The sequence below is a fragment of the Tachypleus tridentatus genome, chromosome 7 (assembly GCF_004210375.1).
Source record: "Tachypleus tridentatus isolate NWPU-2018 chromosome 7, ASM421037v1, whole genome shotgun sequence".
NCBI lineage: Eukaryota > Metazoa > Arthropoda > Merostomata > Xiphosura > Limulidae > Tachypleus > Tachypleus tridentatus.
In genome coordinates this window covers 53,550,822-53,571,097 of record NC_134831.1, presented here as the reverse complement: position 1 = coordinate 53,571,097, position 20,276 = coordinate 53,550,822, and the positions used below count along the sequence as shown (strand labels likewise).

At 32.8% G+C, this 20,276-nt stretch overlaps 1 protein-coding gene across 2 annotated transcripts in view; it reads right to left on the bottom strand.

Moving 5' to 3' along the window:
- The window catches only part of LOC143255672 (endoplasmic reticulum-Golgi intermediate compartment protein 1-like), a 61,657-nt gene that overhangs the window by 28,001 nt on the left and 13,380 nt on the right, over positions 1-20,276 (bottom strand). The gene's annotated exons all lie outside the window — the stretch shown is intronic.

Here is a 20,276-nt window from a genome sequence, read left to right as displayed (position 1 = left end):
AACAATACATAAAAGCACTTAGAGATGTGTGTGTGTTTTTTTCTGTATTGAGTCAAGATAAGCCGACTGATAGGGGTACAGCAATTTTATATAATTAATACGCCACACGACATAATTTTGCTCAAAGATGTTTTGAAAAGCATAATTTACAGTCTTAATGATATTTAATAAATGAAAACATATCAATTCACATGTCGTGACTTCGAGCACAGCAGGATAACAACGCTACCGTAGTTTCTTGGATGTCTTATCAGAACATTAAAGTGTTATTAATGGCTTTTTTTATACAGAGAATATAATTTGATATAAGCTACTTTTTATTAAACCGTTATTAAATGACATTTTCAGACTGCCGAGGTAAGATTCATTTCATTTCGGAGTTTTATACAGAGCTTATGTAAACAAACCATGGATACTGTGAAAATGTCACTGTAATATGAAGGTCCATAACGTGGATAATAAAAAATCCACATGTATATTTTTGTGACGTATAGCTTGTCAACTTCTCGCATCTTACTTGACGAAGGACTTACTCAGCTTGCTGTCTTACGGCTTCATCTAGAATCCTGCGCGAAGCTACATAAGGACTATCTGTGCATAGTCGTACCAATTTCACCTTCACACTTATGGTGCACCCAGCGTGGAATGAGTTTCTACGGTAACGGGTCGTGAACTGGAATCATAGGATTCAAAGTCCGGAAACACCAGCACTAAGTCACACCCGGACCTTCTCAAGGTTACACTGGCTGTGTATTAGTTTATGCTTCGAAACTTTTAATACTCCATTCCACATGCAGAACTGCATATTCATTTATAGCATCAATTATTTAATTTTCCAAATCAATCAGGCAATAATGATATAATTAAGATACATGAGATCTGGATTACTCTTTAATCCGAAACAATCCAGTAATTAACATTGGTATGACAAAAACAACATTGTCTATTTGACGTCACAGTGTTTATTAGCGTCATTTTTATCGAAAAACACGCGCGCAGATCAATCTCTAATTACTAATATATGCTGCATACAGCTAAACGTTAACTGGCGAAGCAAACATTATACCTGTTTAGTTCGCTCTCTATCTAAATATACGAACTAGACGAGTATTTCGCTACAAATGTATATTCTTAATTTTCAATCGAACTTAAAAATGGTTGCTTTGCGTGTGTCCCAGCTAACGTACTTGAAAGTAACCCTATAAATTTACTTCATAAAATGTTACTACAAATAGAATCATGAAGAGATTTAAACTATTCATTTTTTAGTGTGCGTGTGACCACTGTCACCTGTTGGCAGGAGGGACAAGCGATGGTAGGCAAGAGGCGTGCCTAGCTTCCGTCACTTTATGAGAATATCAAATGAAAAACCTATTTTTGGTCTTTTAGTGGCTGAAAAAGAAAACATATATATATATATTCTCTCATCACAAACCGTCACAAATATTGTAAACAGATTTAACGTACAAAGAAAGTGCTTCTTGAAAGAGTTTTAAACTAGTAATACAATCATGTTTAGATAGTAAGTTCCATACATATAAAAGCATGAAATCTTCACAACTGAAACTCATGTGTCAGGAATAGTGTTAAGCTACATGACAACAAGGGCCCTCTGCTTTACAGCATATTACCAACAGTCAAAGATTGTTGAATGTAAAAGTGGTGAACGTGAGGAAACCTTATAAAACGGTATACTTCAAATCGGGTGTATCAAGAGCTTTGTTTTAAAATTGTAGAATGCTACTGGAACATGTACATAAGATACAATGGAATCAAAGGCAAAACCTCGAGATTACGTTTCCCATTCATATTTTAACTATATTATTAATAAGGCTTAACAACCAACTCAAACTTACATGGCGGGGGTAGTAGTAGTAGTAGCAGTGTTAATTGTGGGCCTGGACCGCCAATGGGAATAACTAAAAAGATTTCACAAAAGTCCCACCACGCCCAATCTCTAAATTCCTAGATGAAACCTCTCTAGTGTACTATGTACTATATAAATTCCATAATAACCATTATATTCTAACAACTTTTGTTTTAGATATCACTACGTTCAATAAAATATTCAGTTTTAACGAAGCAGTAGTGCAAAGATTTTATAGTTAAATCACTAAGAACAAAAACCAATACATTTCCCAGTATTCTATCAACAGATCAAGCTGAATTTAAAACTGAAAAAAAATAGATAACATTAAATTTATTACTAAGTAAAAGCATTAGCAAAATCCGTTTAACTAAAATACAGTAATATAACATTTCAATTGAAAGAACTACAAACAGCATTTTAGACATTTTAGTGACTATAGGTCCCATTATCTGATGAGCAATGGGATTAAACGAAGTACTTCCTGGGTAACGGCTTGTAAAATACAAAGATCTGAACACTCTTTTTACATCTCCGATTTAAAATTGTTAACAACAACAATACTAAATGTGAGAAATTTAAATAAATAAGTGGTATATCAAGTTTCCACTTGTTTAATTTGGAAACAAAAGAATGACATTAATTAAATCATCACTTATATACACATAAAACGTGAACGACTTCAGTGTTATATGAATGTACAATTCAAACTGCTTGAAAGCCCAGGTTGGTCTTTATGTGGAATTGGCAAACCAGGTTCAAATACGTACAGTGCAATAAAATATTTTTCTTCATACTTTAATATTTGGTTTGTTTTGAATTTCGTGCAAAGCTACACGTAGGCTATCTGCAATAGTCGTCCCTCATTTAGCAATGAAAGACCAGAGGGAACTCTTGGGCTACTTTATCAACAAATAGAAGGATTCATCCTCACTTTATAACGCCTCTATGACAGAAAGGGCAAGCATGTTTAGTAGAATGAGAATTCGAACTTACGACACTCATACTGCGAATCAAATGCCCTAACCACCTGGCCATGCAGCCCCCCCCCCACTCTAACATATAATTTACAAGAATAATAGTTAATCCCTTAAACATGATGATGAGGTATTGCTTTCCTTCTGGCCAATAGTTTAAAATTAATAACAGCATAAGATAACTTTATTAGCTTTGCCATAAATACAAAGATACTCGAAGCACCTCTATAGCCCTCGTTTACCAACGGCTTTAGTATACAAGTTTAATTATGCAATGGTTTTCAGTTTTGGGTGAATTATGAAAAAGTCATAGAACTGACAGTTATAAAATCTTTGGTTAAGCGAACTTTCTGTTTCTAATACACAATAGCTGTTATTTCTTTTTTAACGGGAATAGCGAGTGATGTGTAATACGAAAACGATGTGGGCTGAACTAACACGTCAGTGTAAGGTGGGTGAATTCAACAGACAATTTCATGAGAATATTCAACAACAACTGATGTTTGTATTGTCTCCACCCTTGTACCACAATATTTTATAGTTAAAATAATTGTACTCTGTGGGAAACGTTAATTATTTCGCACACTACTATAAGTGGGCGTGGTAATTAAAATTTCATTTATCTAGCTTTCGAATATATAGGCACAGTTAAAAAATGTCATTTGATAATCTACGCTTAGTAGCACTAACTTGGAAACTTATCGCGAAACTTAAGATACAGACATCTTTTCACAAAGACGTGCATATAGAAACTAATGGTTTACCAAGTACTGATAATCGAAGGGAAGAGCTCTTATTAATCACCTGGACACACACACACACACACACACACACTTAAGCTTTACACTAAAACAATAATAAGACATTGTTTTCTAAACTTGATATAAAATAACACGTTACGGCCAAAAATGGAACAGTCAAAATATGTTTAATTCATGTGTCATATGATAAGTGTGATAAATAAAACTGGTTACAAATAGCCAGTCACCCTTTGGACAAGAAGAGTCGAGAAAACAGCAACCCTTTCAACACAAAACCAAACATTTCATTTTATTTACTGTAACAGTTTACTAATTAAAATAGTTAAATGGATTTTTATGTCTTTCAAAGCTATGAAATCGAACATTTAAAAGTGCCAGTTTCCTGTATATAGTTCAGCTACTTGAGGAAACAACATTTACAGTATTTCACATCCCGGTAATACGAAGAGAGGTAGCAATTCAATGTTGGCTGCTTCCAGGGGCTTCAGGAAGTTCCATTGTCCAGAAGGTCAAAGGTCACTCATGTATATCCAGGATGACTGCTGTCCACACAGGAAGCGACAAAATTTGTCAGTAACCGGTAGCTTCATTCTGAAACCAACATCCCGGATGGCAGGACACGTGCCAGACGGAAACATCAATCGCACTTTGTAGACGAGTATCCGTAAGTAAATACATTTTACACATAATGTGTATGATGACGGAAACCACAAACAGCAATGATGTAAAACGCACACTCCACACATCTATTGTTGTTTCTTCAATATATACCAATTTATACTGGGTACAACTTTTTATTATACTTATTCTATGAGGAAAAATCCATCCAAAAACATACAACACACCTGAAATGTTCCACATGTAAGATACCCGAATATTAGAGTAAAATAAAATTTCATGTTTTTGATATTTTTATTTTACGATTTAAAAACAAAACAATACAAAATAAACCAGATACGTTAAATATAACAAACAAAATTACACATATGGTGAAATCAAGGAAGTTTACCTTTATATATATCAACAGATTATCAAGTAAAACGACGCAATACAAAAGCACTACCAATGTAAATACGTTTACAATAAATTAAAATACACAGTTCATGTGTTTGAACCACAGTGATTTACATGTGCAACTAAACCAGCACTTATTACAGATTAACTGTTAACACACTGTGCTGCTACTTATCACACATTAATTGTAAAAACAGTGTGCGCTACTAATGATGATAGCTATCCGAAGTTAATTGTGAAAACATTGTGTGATACTAACGATAATAGCCATCAAAGGTTAATTGTAAAAACATTGTGTGCTACTAACAATAATAGCTATGAGGGGTTAACTGTAGAAACATCGTGTGCTACAAAGGATAATAGATATCATAGGTTAATTGTTAAAACATTCGACAATCGCTATCAGAAGTTAACTGTGAGAACATTGTGTGGTACTAACGATAATGCCTGTAAGAGGTTAATTGTTAAAACATTGTGTACTGCTGACGATAATAACTATCAGAAGTTAATTGTAAAATCATTGTGTGCTACTAACGATAATAGCCATCGGAGGTTATTTATAAAAACATTGTGTGCTATTAAGAATAACAGATATCAGAGGTTAATTGTTAAAACATTGTGTGCTACGAACGATAATAACTATCAGAAGTTAACTATACATTGTGTGCTGCTAACGATAACAGCTGTCAGAGGTTAATTGTAAACACATTGTGTGCTAGTAAAATATAAATGTAAAAACGGCTGGTTTGTGTTGAGAAAATGTTTATGTTGAGGAGCGAACAACGTTTGGACCTTCTTTGGTCATCGTCAGGTTCACAAAGAAAGAGGTACTAACGTTAGTACTACTAACGATAATAGATAGAGGTTAATTGTTGAAACACGATGTGCTACTAACGATAACAGCTATCAGAGGTTAAATGTAAAAACACTGTTACCAATTAAAATTGTGTGTTCTTCAATCAGGTTTACTGAAGACGATCTATAGTTATATTGAAGATTTGGTTGATTACTGCTACTAATGGTAATAGCTATCAGCTATTTATATAGAAGATTTGTATAATTCTAATTCTTCGGAATATTTGCCTTCAAGTTGAGCACATCTTTTACCTTCTACTTTCTTATGAGAAAAAGAATGTTCTAAGATGGTTAATTTGTCACTTGCGTTCTTCAAGTGGAAGGAAGCAAAGGTAAGCGGATTAATCATTTTAAGATCAATCCTATTACTAGAAACTTGTCTAGTGAAAACAGCACAAAAGCAAATAAATATAGTTACAAAGGGTTATACACTGATATGATGACGAAGTTATGTCAAAGAATAAAACAGATAATTGTTAACGATGCGATTCATTTAACCAGTCATCTAATATAACGGAGTTGAATGGTTCCTGGCGTTCAACCGTTCTTCATTTACACGAAAATCGTAAGTTATGAAAATAATAAACTGAAACTAAGAATATTAACATTTCAATTTGTTAGTTAAATGTCATTTTCTAAAAAATCTGTATATTTGATACATGTGTGTTTGTTTACCCCCTCACTCCTTTGAACCTATTGGGCTTATCTCAACCAAAATTTGTATGTAAAACATTATGAAGTATGGAGAATGATTTGAAGAAGTGAAGATAGAAGTTAACCCTATTTCTATTTTGTACACCCTGTTTGGTAATTACTCCCAGCCTACTGAATCAATCTCAAACAATCTTGGTAGGTTGACACTTTAGAAGACAATGTTGAATATTCTAAAAGTTTCAAGGAGAAAAGTGTGAAAGCTACTCACACTACACACACACACACACACACACACACACACACACACACACATACAGGTGGTAGACAAAAATATCCCCCCCCACCAAAAAAAAAAAATGTTGTTAATTTATTATATATCTTATTAGGTGACAGAAAAGTATGTAAAACTACATGTGTTCTAATTGGAATAAAAAGTTCCAAGAAACTAAAGCATATGGACAACACTTTATGAGAATATGTAACAAAAATCACGAAAAGTTCAGGTATTTACGAAAGCCAGTGTTAAAATTAGAATCTGGGATCATATTTGAGCGTATTCGAGAAACATACAGTATTGCATATTTTTCTGTTATTTAATAAAAAATATAACAAAGTAACGACATTTTCAAGAAAGGACACATTTCTTTGTCCACCCCCTGTGTGTGTGATGGTATTAGCACAATCTTCACTCCGATGTTTTGAGAATTAAAACTGAAAGAACACAGACATGATGGCTAGTTCATAATTCCACTAACAAGAAAATGATTTTAAAATGTCCCTTGAAACCTTAATTAATATGTCATATAAACTTAACACATCAATTACAAAGATGTCCGAGAGTAACAAGTGAAACATATTTAACCAAAAACAACATATGTAATGAATAGTGTTTCAAAAGACATCGATTCAGTGTGTTACGGCTTACAAAAGTACTAAAATTACTCATTTCCCATTAAAATTTTAAATGTAAAAGATATGACTTTTATTTCAGTTTACTATAAACTACAAAAAGTATAGATACATAATCCAACATTTCCATTTCTTTCTATAACATTATGCTTCTCACGCAGTGAGCACTGGAAACGAAACAGACTGATAAAGTTAAGATATATTTCACCTCGAACCTGCATTTGAAAACACTTCACACACTTATTTTCATGCGACCGCTGCGTAAAGTAACTTCCGGTACACAGTTGCACGCGAAAACTTGGTTCTTGAAGTTAAAAGTCGATCTTGGAGCTAAAGTTGCACCCCAAGTCCTTCTCAAGTTCAACCGGAAAAGGATCAAGTTTATGGCTGTCACAATTAACTCCAAAAATATCTACATATCAAAGCAGTAGGTAGGAAAAACATAATTTATGTGTTTCTGTACACACACACACACACACAGATAGATAGATAGATAGATAGATAGAGGAGAGGGAGAGAGAAAGAGACAGCACGAGCTGGAAATCCTTGAAAATTCCAGATTCTACTCTTCAAGAACTCCTGTACATTTCCATACACTACAAGTACTTACTTTGCACTTTCAATCACGCGTACGGTTGATCTCAGTTTTTATAACAAAATAAGTTAGGGCTAAGTGATATTTCCTAAATGTACAAACCATTTTTCTGTTTCTTCTTCATCTTCTTCCACCATTACACACTCATATATATATATATATATATACATGTATGTTACTATGAATCACAGAGAGTGGATATACACATCCTATATTTTCACACTGTATACATAAAAAACATTAGGAAAAACAGCACGAGCTCCGAAAGCGGAAAGAGACATTATAATACCATCATGTCACTAAGGGTCGAGAGAAACCTCACGTTTACAAGAAAGAAACCCATATCAGGCTCTTCCTACTATTGTTGATGGTAGAATACAGCTGATCCCACTTCCTCGATGAATTTTCTTTTGTCAAATATCAAACGAACATTAATATTAAAGTTTGCTTTGGTTTGTATCGAATTTCGCGCAAAGCTACTCGAGGGCTATCAGTGCTAGCCGTCCCTAATTTAGCAGTGTGAGACTAGAGGGAAGGCAGCTAGTCATCACCACCCACCGCCAATTCTTGAGCTACTCTTTTACCAACGAATAGTGGGATTGACCTACCATTACAACGCCTCCACGGCTGAAACGGCGAGCATGTTTGCTGTGACGGGGATTCGAATTCGCAACCCTCAGATTACGAGTCAAGTACTTTTAACAACCTTTAATATTAAAGATGCAGTAGAAAATACCCATAACTTCCAATATGAGCATACAACGAGTGAAAAAGCACATACATATATCACAATATTTTTTATCAGTTTTTATTACAACTCTTACGTAAAACAGCATAGATCTGTTTTGCATACATGACTTGTCGTAACCTAAACATGCTGGGATGCGAATCATAAGGTCCAAAGTTCGAATAGTAGTACGCAGCTGAACATGCTCCGCATTTACAGCTGTGGGGGCGTTTTAACGATTGCAGTCAATTCTGCTATTCGACTACATACGTGACTTGGTAACCAGTGGGTTCTGGTAACTAGTTGCCGTATCCATTGGTCAGCTTTAAATTAGGAATGGCTGAACCTTAAGAAGTTCTTAATTTAGCCTATGTATTATCGCATACATCATTCTATAGAAAATGCCAGATGTTGGACTAACACAAGTTTATACTAATTTAACTTGAATCTATAAAAAAAAACAAAAAACGACTACCTATCAATGAGAAATATTAATTTTGTTTGCTTGAGCGTAGATACAATAAAAAGTAACAACACAATGATTTGTTAATATTCATATAAATCCAAATTAGTTTAAACAAACATACTTCCCTCGTGATGAAGATACAGTGGTAATTCAGTATTCTTAAGTATGAAAACTTCTCTCTCACCCTCAGACAAATATATTAACGGAAAGAGGCTTTTTTATGTATCGCCCTTCTATCTGACAGTTCCTCACCTTTTTTTTCTCTTCAAGACAGCGATGTGACAATAACGAAAAAATGATGAACTGTATAAAAACTAAGTTATAATAGTGTGGAAATGTTTCAAGCGCTAGTACCACTGCTTTCTTCGGTCTCTTGGCACGTGCCCTTATTTTCAACACGAGTTTCAGAAGAGTAAACCAGCAGTTTTAAAAATAGCGTTACATTTCCTGCCTTAGATTTTACTGGGGTATTTTCCTGTAGGCTAAGTTTTGAACTATATTTATCTGATATTAGCAGATTGTTTCAGAATAATATTTTTATTTCTTAAAAGAAGTGCTGGGCGTCTTTAAAGCGGAAAAAAAATATATAAAAGCTGTTAACACATATATAAAGTTACATCAGCATAAGTAAAATAATAGTGTAATATGTCTAAATAACAAAAATATTCATCGGATATTAACGGTTTGATCTTTCAAAAAAAAAAAAACGAAAAAAAAAACTATCACAACGTCACAACGACATTTTCTTATTCACCCAAGGCAGACTAAGACGCCAAAACGGTTATATCAGAAAAACGTTATCAGAGCAGGACTCGCATACGTTTGACAGTCGTAAGCCCTTTAGGTAGAAGATACGGGCTTCAAAATATAGCTCATGTTCCTATACTGGTGAACCAATCAAAACACACGCGCGCGCATACATATTATATCGCATATAAAAAAATACTCGCTCACTGCAGAGATTAAATACAAACAAATATTACGAACACATACACGATTCTTTATTTTGGATAAGCTTTTAAAATAGGCTTTAAACCACTTCCAACTTATCATGGTAATTCAAGGGCAGATATTTTTTCTATTTCATGTTAACATTCCGCAAAAACAATGGCTACAAATATTAAGTTTTTGCTTTGATAACATACGTATGAAATAACACTTTATATACCCAAGTATACTACATAGCTTCCCTAAAAACAGCGAGAAGCCGCGAGTCAATACTTTTTAAATTTAAATGGATACTACTTTAGTGACGTCAATACAATTCCTTTCGAAAGGGCTTCGACTTCGTTTTGTTTGTTTTATTGACTTTTCACTGTCTAAGTAAAATTGTCAAGTTAATACACGTGTCCAAGCCATTTGTTCCATTTAAAGATGTGAACTTCACTGAGGATAAATGGAACTTAAAGGTCGTGGCAGCTCCAGTTAGTCCTTTCAAAGTGCGTGGGTGTAAACACCGATGCACCTCTACATGAGTAGCACAAGCATAATCACACAAGTGACCAGACAGAGCATGCGTAGATAAACTAGCATCGTCAGCTGTTTCTCTCTCGTAGCTGTGGCATGCTACATTTTAAAAGCAAAATATAAAGTATGTTAGGCCTAAAAAACACATACGTATTCAAGCAAGCCAACTTCGTCAATAATTTTCAAAAAAGAAACAAAGTTTCTTGTTGTTCAGATGTGATATACTGAACATTATGTCATAAAATTAGAAACAGCAGTCACGTCTTTTAGCATTGTGTTTAAATGTATCTATCAGTTTTACTATATAGTTACATCAGAATAAATTCAATGTTTAATCTCTTTCAGATGAAGAATTTAGGTGAAGAGACCATCATAACTCTAGCCTGCAGTTACAAACCTCTTTCCTTTGAAGCACTGGTTAATTATGTTCGAAGATTAACAATTTGTGACTCGTAAGAAATAAAACGTAAAAAAGTAAAATTCTAAATTCGTTGTTCTAAACCTCATTTGTATTTTAATATCTGTGTGCAAACGATCTAGTTCATGCCCTATTGCATGCTCTTAAGTCTGAAACAAATTTATGGTTTTATTAACAGAGAAAAACAAACATTAGAAAGGACTTTTTAGTCTTTAGTTTAATGTATAACAATTCGAGTAGTGCTGTCATAAGGCTGCGAGTACTCTAGGTGCTTAAAGGGTGAATAAAAAAGGCACTTTTCTCTAGAATTTGCCAGGAATCTTCAATGCCTCGAAAATTGGATTAAAAACACTATAAATATGAAAACACAAGATGGGTAGATAAAACAAACAAAAGTACGAGGTCTGTTCAAAAAATACGCGGACTGACGTCATAAAACAAAATGTACTTTATTTAGAAGTTACAGGTCTGGGACCCCTTCAAAGTACTCTCCTTCCCAACGCACACACTTATCCCAACGGTGTTTCCACTTGTTGAAACAGTCCTGGTACGCTACTTTTGTAATGTCCTCCAGCTCCTTCATCGCATTTGCCTTAATCTCGGGAATCGTCTCAAATCTTCTTCCTTTCAAGGGTATTTTGAGTTTGGGGAACAAGAAAAAATCGCAAGGAGCAAGGTCAGGTGAGTAGGGGGGTGGGGAAGAACAGTGGTCAAGTGTGTGGCCAAAAACTCACGAGTTCTGAGGGCTGAATTTCGCAGCAACGCGGTGCATCTTCAATTTTTCGGTCAAAATCTCGTAACAAGATCCAACTGATATCCCACACTCTTCAGCAAGCTCCCTGACGGTCAGACGTCGATTTGCCCGCACCAGGGTGTTGATTTTGTCGACGTGTGGGTCGTCAGTTGACGTGGAAGGACGTCCAGGACGCTCATCATCTTCAATGGACTGTCGACCATCCTTGAAAAGTTCATGCCACTTGAAACATGCCGTACGCTTCATAGCAACATCACCGTAAGCCGTGTTAAGCATAGCAAAAGTTTCAGTCGCAGATTTTCCAAGTTTGACACAAAATTTCACAGCACGTCGTTGTTCATTCAGGTCATTCATTCTGAAATCCGCCAAACGAAAAAATCGCACTTCACTTAAAACCGCGTAGCTAATACACAAATTAAGATATCTGCAATCGGGAAATGGCGTCGTAATCAGCTGATCTGTGCAAACCTAGCGACACCAAGCGGATTCCCCTGGAACCAACTAGAGCCGCGCAATTGAAACAGTCCGCGTATTTTTTGAACAGCCCTCGTATGTGATACTATACTAACCATTCAGTTACCACAAACTATGAGTAAATATCAGTGTTGCTATGTGCTCAGTCTGGTCAGAACTAAGATCTACAAGAAGAGGTATGTGGGTGTAAATACGGTCTTTCAGAAAGAGAAAAGATTCCTATATCTAATTTTACTGCAAGAAAAAGACTCAGTAGACAGTAGATTACTAACTTTGTCTAAGATGCAGCATATACTGCAAAACAGGAAAGAATGCACATGAACATATTCTGATAGAGAGAATATTAGATGGATGGATAGAGAAGTTGGAAGTAGTTAATCTACTTTTAAGCAAATTGATAACTATATAATAAGTCACAATTAAAAGTAGGTACATTGATACATAAAATTATACAGACATAGAATAAGAAATAGTTGAGGTACTTTTAATAAACAGTCAGCTAACAAACATGATTAAAAGTAGTTACATAAATATATAGAATAAAATCTGTGTAACTATATAGAATAAAAATTTGATGTTCTATCCTTAGATAAGTTAACAGCCAGGTAAACAAACAGAATTGCATGCTAGTGGTCAGACATTAGACATTAAGAAATAATTTAACTCTAGCCAGATTAACACTAGCTAAAGAAATCCAAGTAGAAGTAGGTTTTAGATCTTAAGAAACAGCTACTTAACTTCAGCCAGATTAACAGACAGCTAAATAAGCAAAATGGATGTTCTTGCTACATAAAAATTTCAGACTCATGTAACTACTCAAAAATAGACATTTTGATGCAGTAAGATCTGCTACACTTCACTTTTGTTCCCAATCGGTTTTCTGGTGTGATGTTTGGCAATTTTTAACTTTTTGTAATTACATTCTTATCCATGGCAAAGATAGTAGTAATATTTCTGACCGTGCTTCACTTTACCATGCTAGGGTTTCAAGTACTGAAATTTGAAAAGTGCAGTGTTAAAATAAATATACATGTAATCATTTATTTCTAAAGAATTATCCCTCGATGCAATGTTTCATTATATAAGTTATAGTTCTACTTATAATGCTGTACAGTACTATCTTTCACTAATATCAAACAGATCTATTTTAATGACACATCAAGCTTTCTTGAGATTTTCTATTATTTTAAGAATTACCAGAAAGTGCTGAGTATTAATAAAGAATTTCTTTTTTTTTTGAGAAAAATGGTGACTTAAGCATTAATAATTTTACTATGTAGAAATGTACAATTTACAAAAACAGGATTTAGCTAACATTAAGAAGATATAGATAATCACATTATCATGATCTTAAAAAAATCTACTTATCTCATTACAAAAAACATATAACTAGTTAAATTTGCTATGGCAGATTCTAGTATTTGCCAATTTAGGAATAAATTAGTACAATAATGAAGAACATGTGGCTGATTGAAAAGAGAGCAATATTGGGTTTCAAACTGTAGATGTTTCATTACCAATGAACCTTTATGGTGTATGCTGATGACATATGATAAAAATAACAGTAAAACAAAGAAAGCATGTAGAACCTACCATAAGTAAAAAATACTCTCACAACATGATTATTTATACAGTCTATATATTAAACTTCAAATATTACACAAGTTGACAAGTTTTGTACTTTAATTTAGACTGATTTCTTTTGATAATCCTATAATGCATAAAAATGGTTCCATAAAAAAAAAAGATGGAAAATAAATTGTTATTTATCTTACAAAGTGGTAAACAATTAAGCCCTTTATGTTAAAATGTTCATTGACAGTTCATTCTGGTTTGATTTGTATTTTTCTATTCTCAACAATATAAAATGTTGATCTAGTTTCTTGAAAAAACAACAGCAAAATGAATTATGTGATACAAACATTTCCATTAGCCTACCAGCTGCAGTTCTCAGAAAGCATTTCATAACCAACATGACAAAAGGTATTACATCATAGCAACATACAACCTACTGTTAGCATGATGCAGAATTATACATCAAAATGTGAAAGTGGTTGAGACAAGTCTCATCCTACAGTGACTTGTCTTCAATCTGTTTGTTATCCAGCACTTTCACCCATTAAGTTTACACTGACTAGACATTTTCTATCAACACCTCCAGGATTTAACAAATAACAAAAATGCTTACAGCATGTTGCTTCTAGTTCTAAATGCATACTACTAACAATAAAGTAAAAAAAAAAATTCAATAAGGCTAGATCCACCCACATTACCACCAAACAACCATCATAAAATCAAATTAAATATGATGCAGATCAACCAAAATGATTAAGCAGTACAAACACATAACCAAATATGTTTGTAAAAATTAAGTGTTAGTACTTATAGATGCAGATTATTTAACCATGAAAGCAGTTCTTTACAGGGTGTTTATTAAGTCAGTATGGTTGTTTGAACCACTTATACGAAACACCTTATATACATGAGTATTGGATCACAAATGTGTATTTCAATGGTTTTTGAAAATCATATTAGAAGGATGATTAACTTAATTAAATGATATATAAATGATTATCTGTTAGCATCAATTACACAAACTAGCACCAAGTAAAATAATTAATCAAGCAAAATTTTGATTAAATAATTTAAAATCATAAAAATTAGTTTCCAATTAGCACTGTTTGTGATTATTCTAGCTTTCTAGTGATCAAAATTATGACTAAACCAATTAAGGTCACAAAAATAACCTAAATAGTGTTTCTGATTACTGCTGTTTTCAATTACTCCAACTATCCAGTAATTTAAATAATGGCATAATTATTTTCAATTAATTTATTATTATTCAGCTCCATCAACTAACCACAACTCATGCTAATTAAAATTGTTGTTACCTATCTTTAATATTTTCAATTATTCTAAGCAATGGAAATATTGCCATTATGTTGAATTGTTGTTAAGTACTAAGTTACACAATGGGTGGGTTATCTGTGTTCTATCCACTGCAGGTATTGTAACCCAATTTGTAATACTGTAAGTTGTTTTTTGTGAGAGGAATATTTTTTAGCCATCTCATGGGAATAACTGATTACTTAAGTTTAATCAATTAACAAACCTGACAATGAAATTCCACTAACTGCCAAGCTCTAGGGGGTGTCACACATGATTATATACAAATTAAGTTGGTATAAAAGCACAAAATGGAATTGACAATCATTATTCTATTACTAATAGTGGAAGGCACAGCAAAATGTTAAGTTTGAAATAATAAACAATGTAATTAGAGCTGTATCATTGAAATGATTGCAATACTAAAGGAATAAACCACCACATAATTAACACAAAACATGGACCATGTAAAGCTGCTGTTTAGCAGTTTAGTTTCAAATTTTTGATAGACTAGAAATATGCCCAGTTATCAAAGATCAGGACATTTACAAAGATTATAGTTTTAGGTACCATTTGTTGTATAAGCATTCCATACACTAATAATCTTGTTGCAAAATCCAATTTTAATAAATGTAATTTCTAGGATGTGGCATGTCAAACCAGCCTTCTCATGACCAGTTTCTTAAGAAAGCTTTGAGCAATAGCCTCAATATGCTTCCTTACATCACCCAATCTATGAGTGAAGGTACGAGACTATGGATTTTGAAAAAAATTTGCACAGTAATTTATTATTCATGTTGTACATTAAGCCCATGTCACTTATGATCATGTGGATACCCACAATTATATCATATATGCCAATTATAATCCATAGGTCACTTAAAAGCCAATAATGAAAAGTATATACAAACAACAACAGAGAACCAGTCACAGATAGTAAAAATAAAAATAATATATATGCAGGCCTGAAATTATACAGTAATACTTGTCTCTACTAACTGACTTACAGATACTGAAAATAAAAACATCCACAATTCAAACTGCAGAGAGTTAATCACTTTTCTAATAACAATTTATTATTAACAGTAAAAATATAAAACACAAACCAGGACTTACACAGCCAGTCACCATTTTTGTATAAAAGAGCAAGACTTTTTCCATACCTTTACCTCCAACATAACAATGTAAAATTATTATATTCCTGGAGGCAAGTATTAATTAATACCTACCAATTATTTCTAAAAACTTTACATGTTTTAATATATTTTCATGAAAAGTGTTATTACACAAATGATAAATTTTATGGAACTTTATTAATAAAGATATATTTTTATGTATCTTCACATCTGAAATGTGCACAAAAAAATTCCAGATTTGTATATACAAAGTTCTAACCAAATCACAGATGCCATACTTAATAGAATTGAAACTACTTTCAACTACAATAAAAAACTAATACTTTAATAATATACCAGTATTTTGGCTCTGTTTATGACTAAAAAAACTAGTAATCTATTTTTGTAGAGCATTTTACCCTGACAAGATAAAAGACAAAAACATTGGTATTAAAGTATTAAATTTTTTATAAAGTTGAAAGTAGTTTTGTTCTATCATACATACATGTACAAATCACTTTGCAATTAATTTTGACAGTAAATTCTCCAAGAGATAAAGCCAACATTACAATATGGAGGTCACATTTCAATAAAAAATAAAACTTTTTTACTGCTGAATATTGATGGAAATGAGAACCAGCAACAAATAAAGCTAATGATTTTAGCTAATACATTTGTTTGTTTGTTTGAAGTGAAGCATAAAAGGTACATGATGGGCTGTCTGTACTCTGTCCACCATAGGTATTGAAACCCAGTTTATAGCACTGTAGGTCACCACACATACTGCTGGGCCACTGAAAGGCTGACTGGTTTGCAATTATATTTTCAGAATAAACTTGTACTCATTTTTTTGGTAAAAACAAGAATTACACTAATAGAACTAGGATCCTAGCTTTCCTTAAAATACTTGAGTATTCATATATACCAATAACCTTCTGATAATGCATTTACACCTTTTTAATTAGGAATAGTGATGAACAAGTAAACTGTAAAAGAAATACCTTTGAGTATAATGATCTTAAGAGATACTGGACATGCCATATTTATTGTTTTTTTAAACACAGATCAAAAAGAGTAATTATGAACTTCACATTTAAGTGCCAACTTCTTGTACAAAACCTGTTATGAAATACTGTTAAGACATTTGTTGTTTTTCTGAAGAAGGCTATACATTTTGTTTGCCCTAGGGAATATAAAAAAAATCAGTTTTACTAGTACCTTTCCTAAAAGAAAATCTATCAAGTGATTCTTGGTATGGATGAAGTGAATGAATGGTGTGATAAATAATTATAAATTTAACAAATTTTATATGATACTTAGAAAAATTCTTAAGCAAATGACATGTCAGTTCTATTCCTTTTTTCTTTCTTGTTTTATTCTACATTTATTGTAAGACCTAGAGAAATCCCAAGAACAAAAATTAAAATATTACACAATTACATTACTTATATATGGAAATAAAAATGTTAGGCTTTCTAGTGCATTAAGGTAAAACTTAATGCTAAAATACAGTCTCATATCAAAAATATGTTTTCATAAGCCACTAATGTTTCCAAAATATAAATTTACATATAATTCAAGTTTGCCTATAAGACACCTATGCAAAAACTAAAATTCTAATACCTTTTAGTAAATATATAAATGATATAGAAAAATAGTGGAAACAAATTCATTCTTTAGTTCCACAAACTTATTTGCCCCAAAATCAATTTTGTATGATACAGGTGATATAAAAATACAGGTTTTCCTTCAAGTTTTTTCTTATAAACAATAAAAAGTTCACCAAAAGAACTGAAAAAGTTGTTGGTACAATATACAATGATCAAATTTATACACACAAACAACAATTTTCTTAACAAGTAGAAACTATTCTAATGGGTACACCAGCATAAGATAATTCACTGAGATACTCTGTAATGTTATTTTTTTCCTGCTTCTGTATGAGTCTTATTTAGTAAAACACGAAAGGGGGATTATAGTAAATGCTAAGTTATCTAAGAAATTGGCTTCATTCCATGATAAAAACTAAAAACTGTTTTCAAGCAAGTTTTTTTGATATCCTATTCCATGAATTAAACACAAAACACCAGTTATTACTATCAAATTCATATGTAATATACTAGAAGAATCAGCATTTTAAAGCAAGCGATGTAACACAGTCAATATAAAGATCATAATATAAAAACCCACAAAATAGTCGTATTTCAGCTAGAATCTGTGAATCCTTGTTGTGAAGGGCATGAAATCATTCATGCAAGTCTTTTCCTATTAAATGTTTGTGAAAGTAGCTAACTGCTTAGCTGTGGTAATTTATTAAAATTTCAGTTGTCACTATGCAACCTGTACAGGATTACTATCTACATGTGATATTTCAATGACCATGGCAAAATAATTTCATATTTTTCAATACCTACACCCTTGTGCAAATTAATTGAAACAAGATGGAAAATTACGATTTTTTCAATTTTTTGCATTTTATTTCTGAGAATCCAAAAATTACTCACAAATTAATACATGATATGACCGCCTTTATTTTTCAGAAGATCATTAATCCGCTTTGGCATCGAGTCCACAAGTTGACTGCAATCTTTACTAATTTTTGGATTGCTGTACCACATCTCAATTATGGCCTCAATTAGCTTATCTTTCATAATACAGTCTTTTCTCCGAAATCTTTCTTTACAAATCGCCCAAAGATTTTCAATAGGATTTAAGTCCGGAGAGTTTCCAGAGCAGTCCAGCACCTTTATTTGCATTGTAGTCATAAAATTCTTCACAAGTTTCGATGTGTGGCACGGAGCCAGATCTTGTTGAAAAATGCCAGATCCATCTGGAAATCTCTTACAATTCTGGAACGACTATTCTCTGCAAAACTTCGATGTACTGTGGTCCACACATCATACCTTCTACGATATGCAAGCCTCCAACGCCATAGTAGCTGAAAAAGCTTCGTAACATCTTCTTCAAGGAATGTTTTACGAACTGATTGATGTGAGATTCTTGAAGTTTCTCATTTGGAGATCTGCAAACATGTAGACTTCTTTAACCCTGTACGAAGAAATGAGTCTTGTCACTGAATAATATCTTCCTCCATTGTTCTTGCATCCAGTTCTTGTATTTCAGACCCAATTGATATTGTTTTTTCTTCATTGAGTTGGTAAGAAGTTGTTTTTTGACTGGTCTCCTTGCCCTTCTAATTTCAAATGACATAATATTCTCAAAATTTCATCATATATCCCAAAAACAGATCAACCATACTGCAAAACACAGCTAATAACGCCATCTGTGTGAAAAAATGACTTAAAGGAAATCAGTAGGTCCAGCAAGCCTACACCGGCTGCCATGCTGAAAATATTGTAAAATGACCATTTGTTTCAATTAATTTGCACAAGGTTATATGGTTAGCAATTGGCGAAGTGCCATATTTCATAGCAAACTGTTCTAACATTTATTATCTAACATATACAAATGTTCTAAGAACAAAAATTAACGATACAACTAAATAACACTGTTTTACACGAGTTGAAGTTAGAATAAAATGTACTGTTTTTTTGGGGGTTTTTTCCAATACCATACTATGACAAGTTTAGATATTTAATAGATAAACTGAATTGCTGTGACATATTTGACTATTACTTAAACTTGAACTATTTGTAAAGACTTTTGTAAATATGCAGATACCATATGTATCATAGATGGTTAATGAAAATGAAAAACTATAACTTGATTAAATCACAAAAAATACACAGATTACCACAGATAATTATTCATTTAAAAATTATGAACCACATATAGGATGGCATGAAAGTTAAGACTCCAAAGCAGTACACTAATTATTTTTAATTTTCATACTAATGTACATGTGAGTAATATATAAGCACCATAAAGATTGAAGAAAGACAAATCAGTTTTGGCACTACAGCTTAAATGTTATCTATGTAGAAAAGAATTATGTATAATGCATCTAATTTTTGAACCACCTCCCCAGTGGCATAGTGGTATGTCTGCAGACTCACACCACCTGAAACTGGGTTTTGATAACAAACAAACTTATGGGCCACACAATAGCAGCAGAAAACTACATAACAATAAAAATAATAACAATTGGATATGTATGTCTATCTTTTAAAAACACGTGCATTTTGGCAATAAAATAATATGCTTCAATGCATTCTATGAATGAAACAGATATATGTAAAGGACCAATAAAGAAATGTTTATTCCAAACTATTATCAATCTTTTGTGATGTACAAAAAAAAGATCATATTTTGGCAGCATATGACATAATGTGCCATAGTGTGATTGGCATATAGCATGTTCTTCTTCACTTTTACTC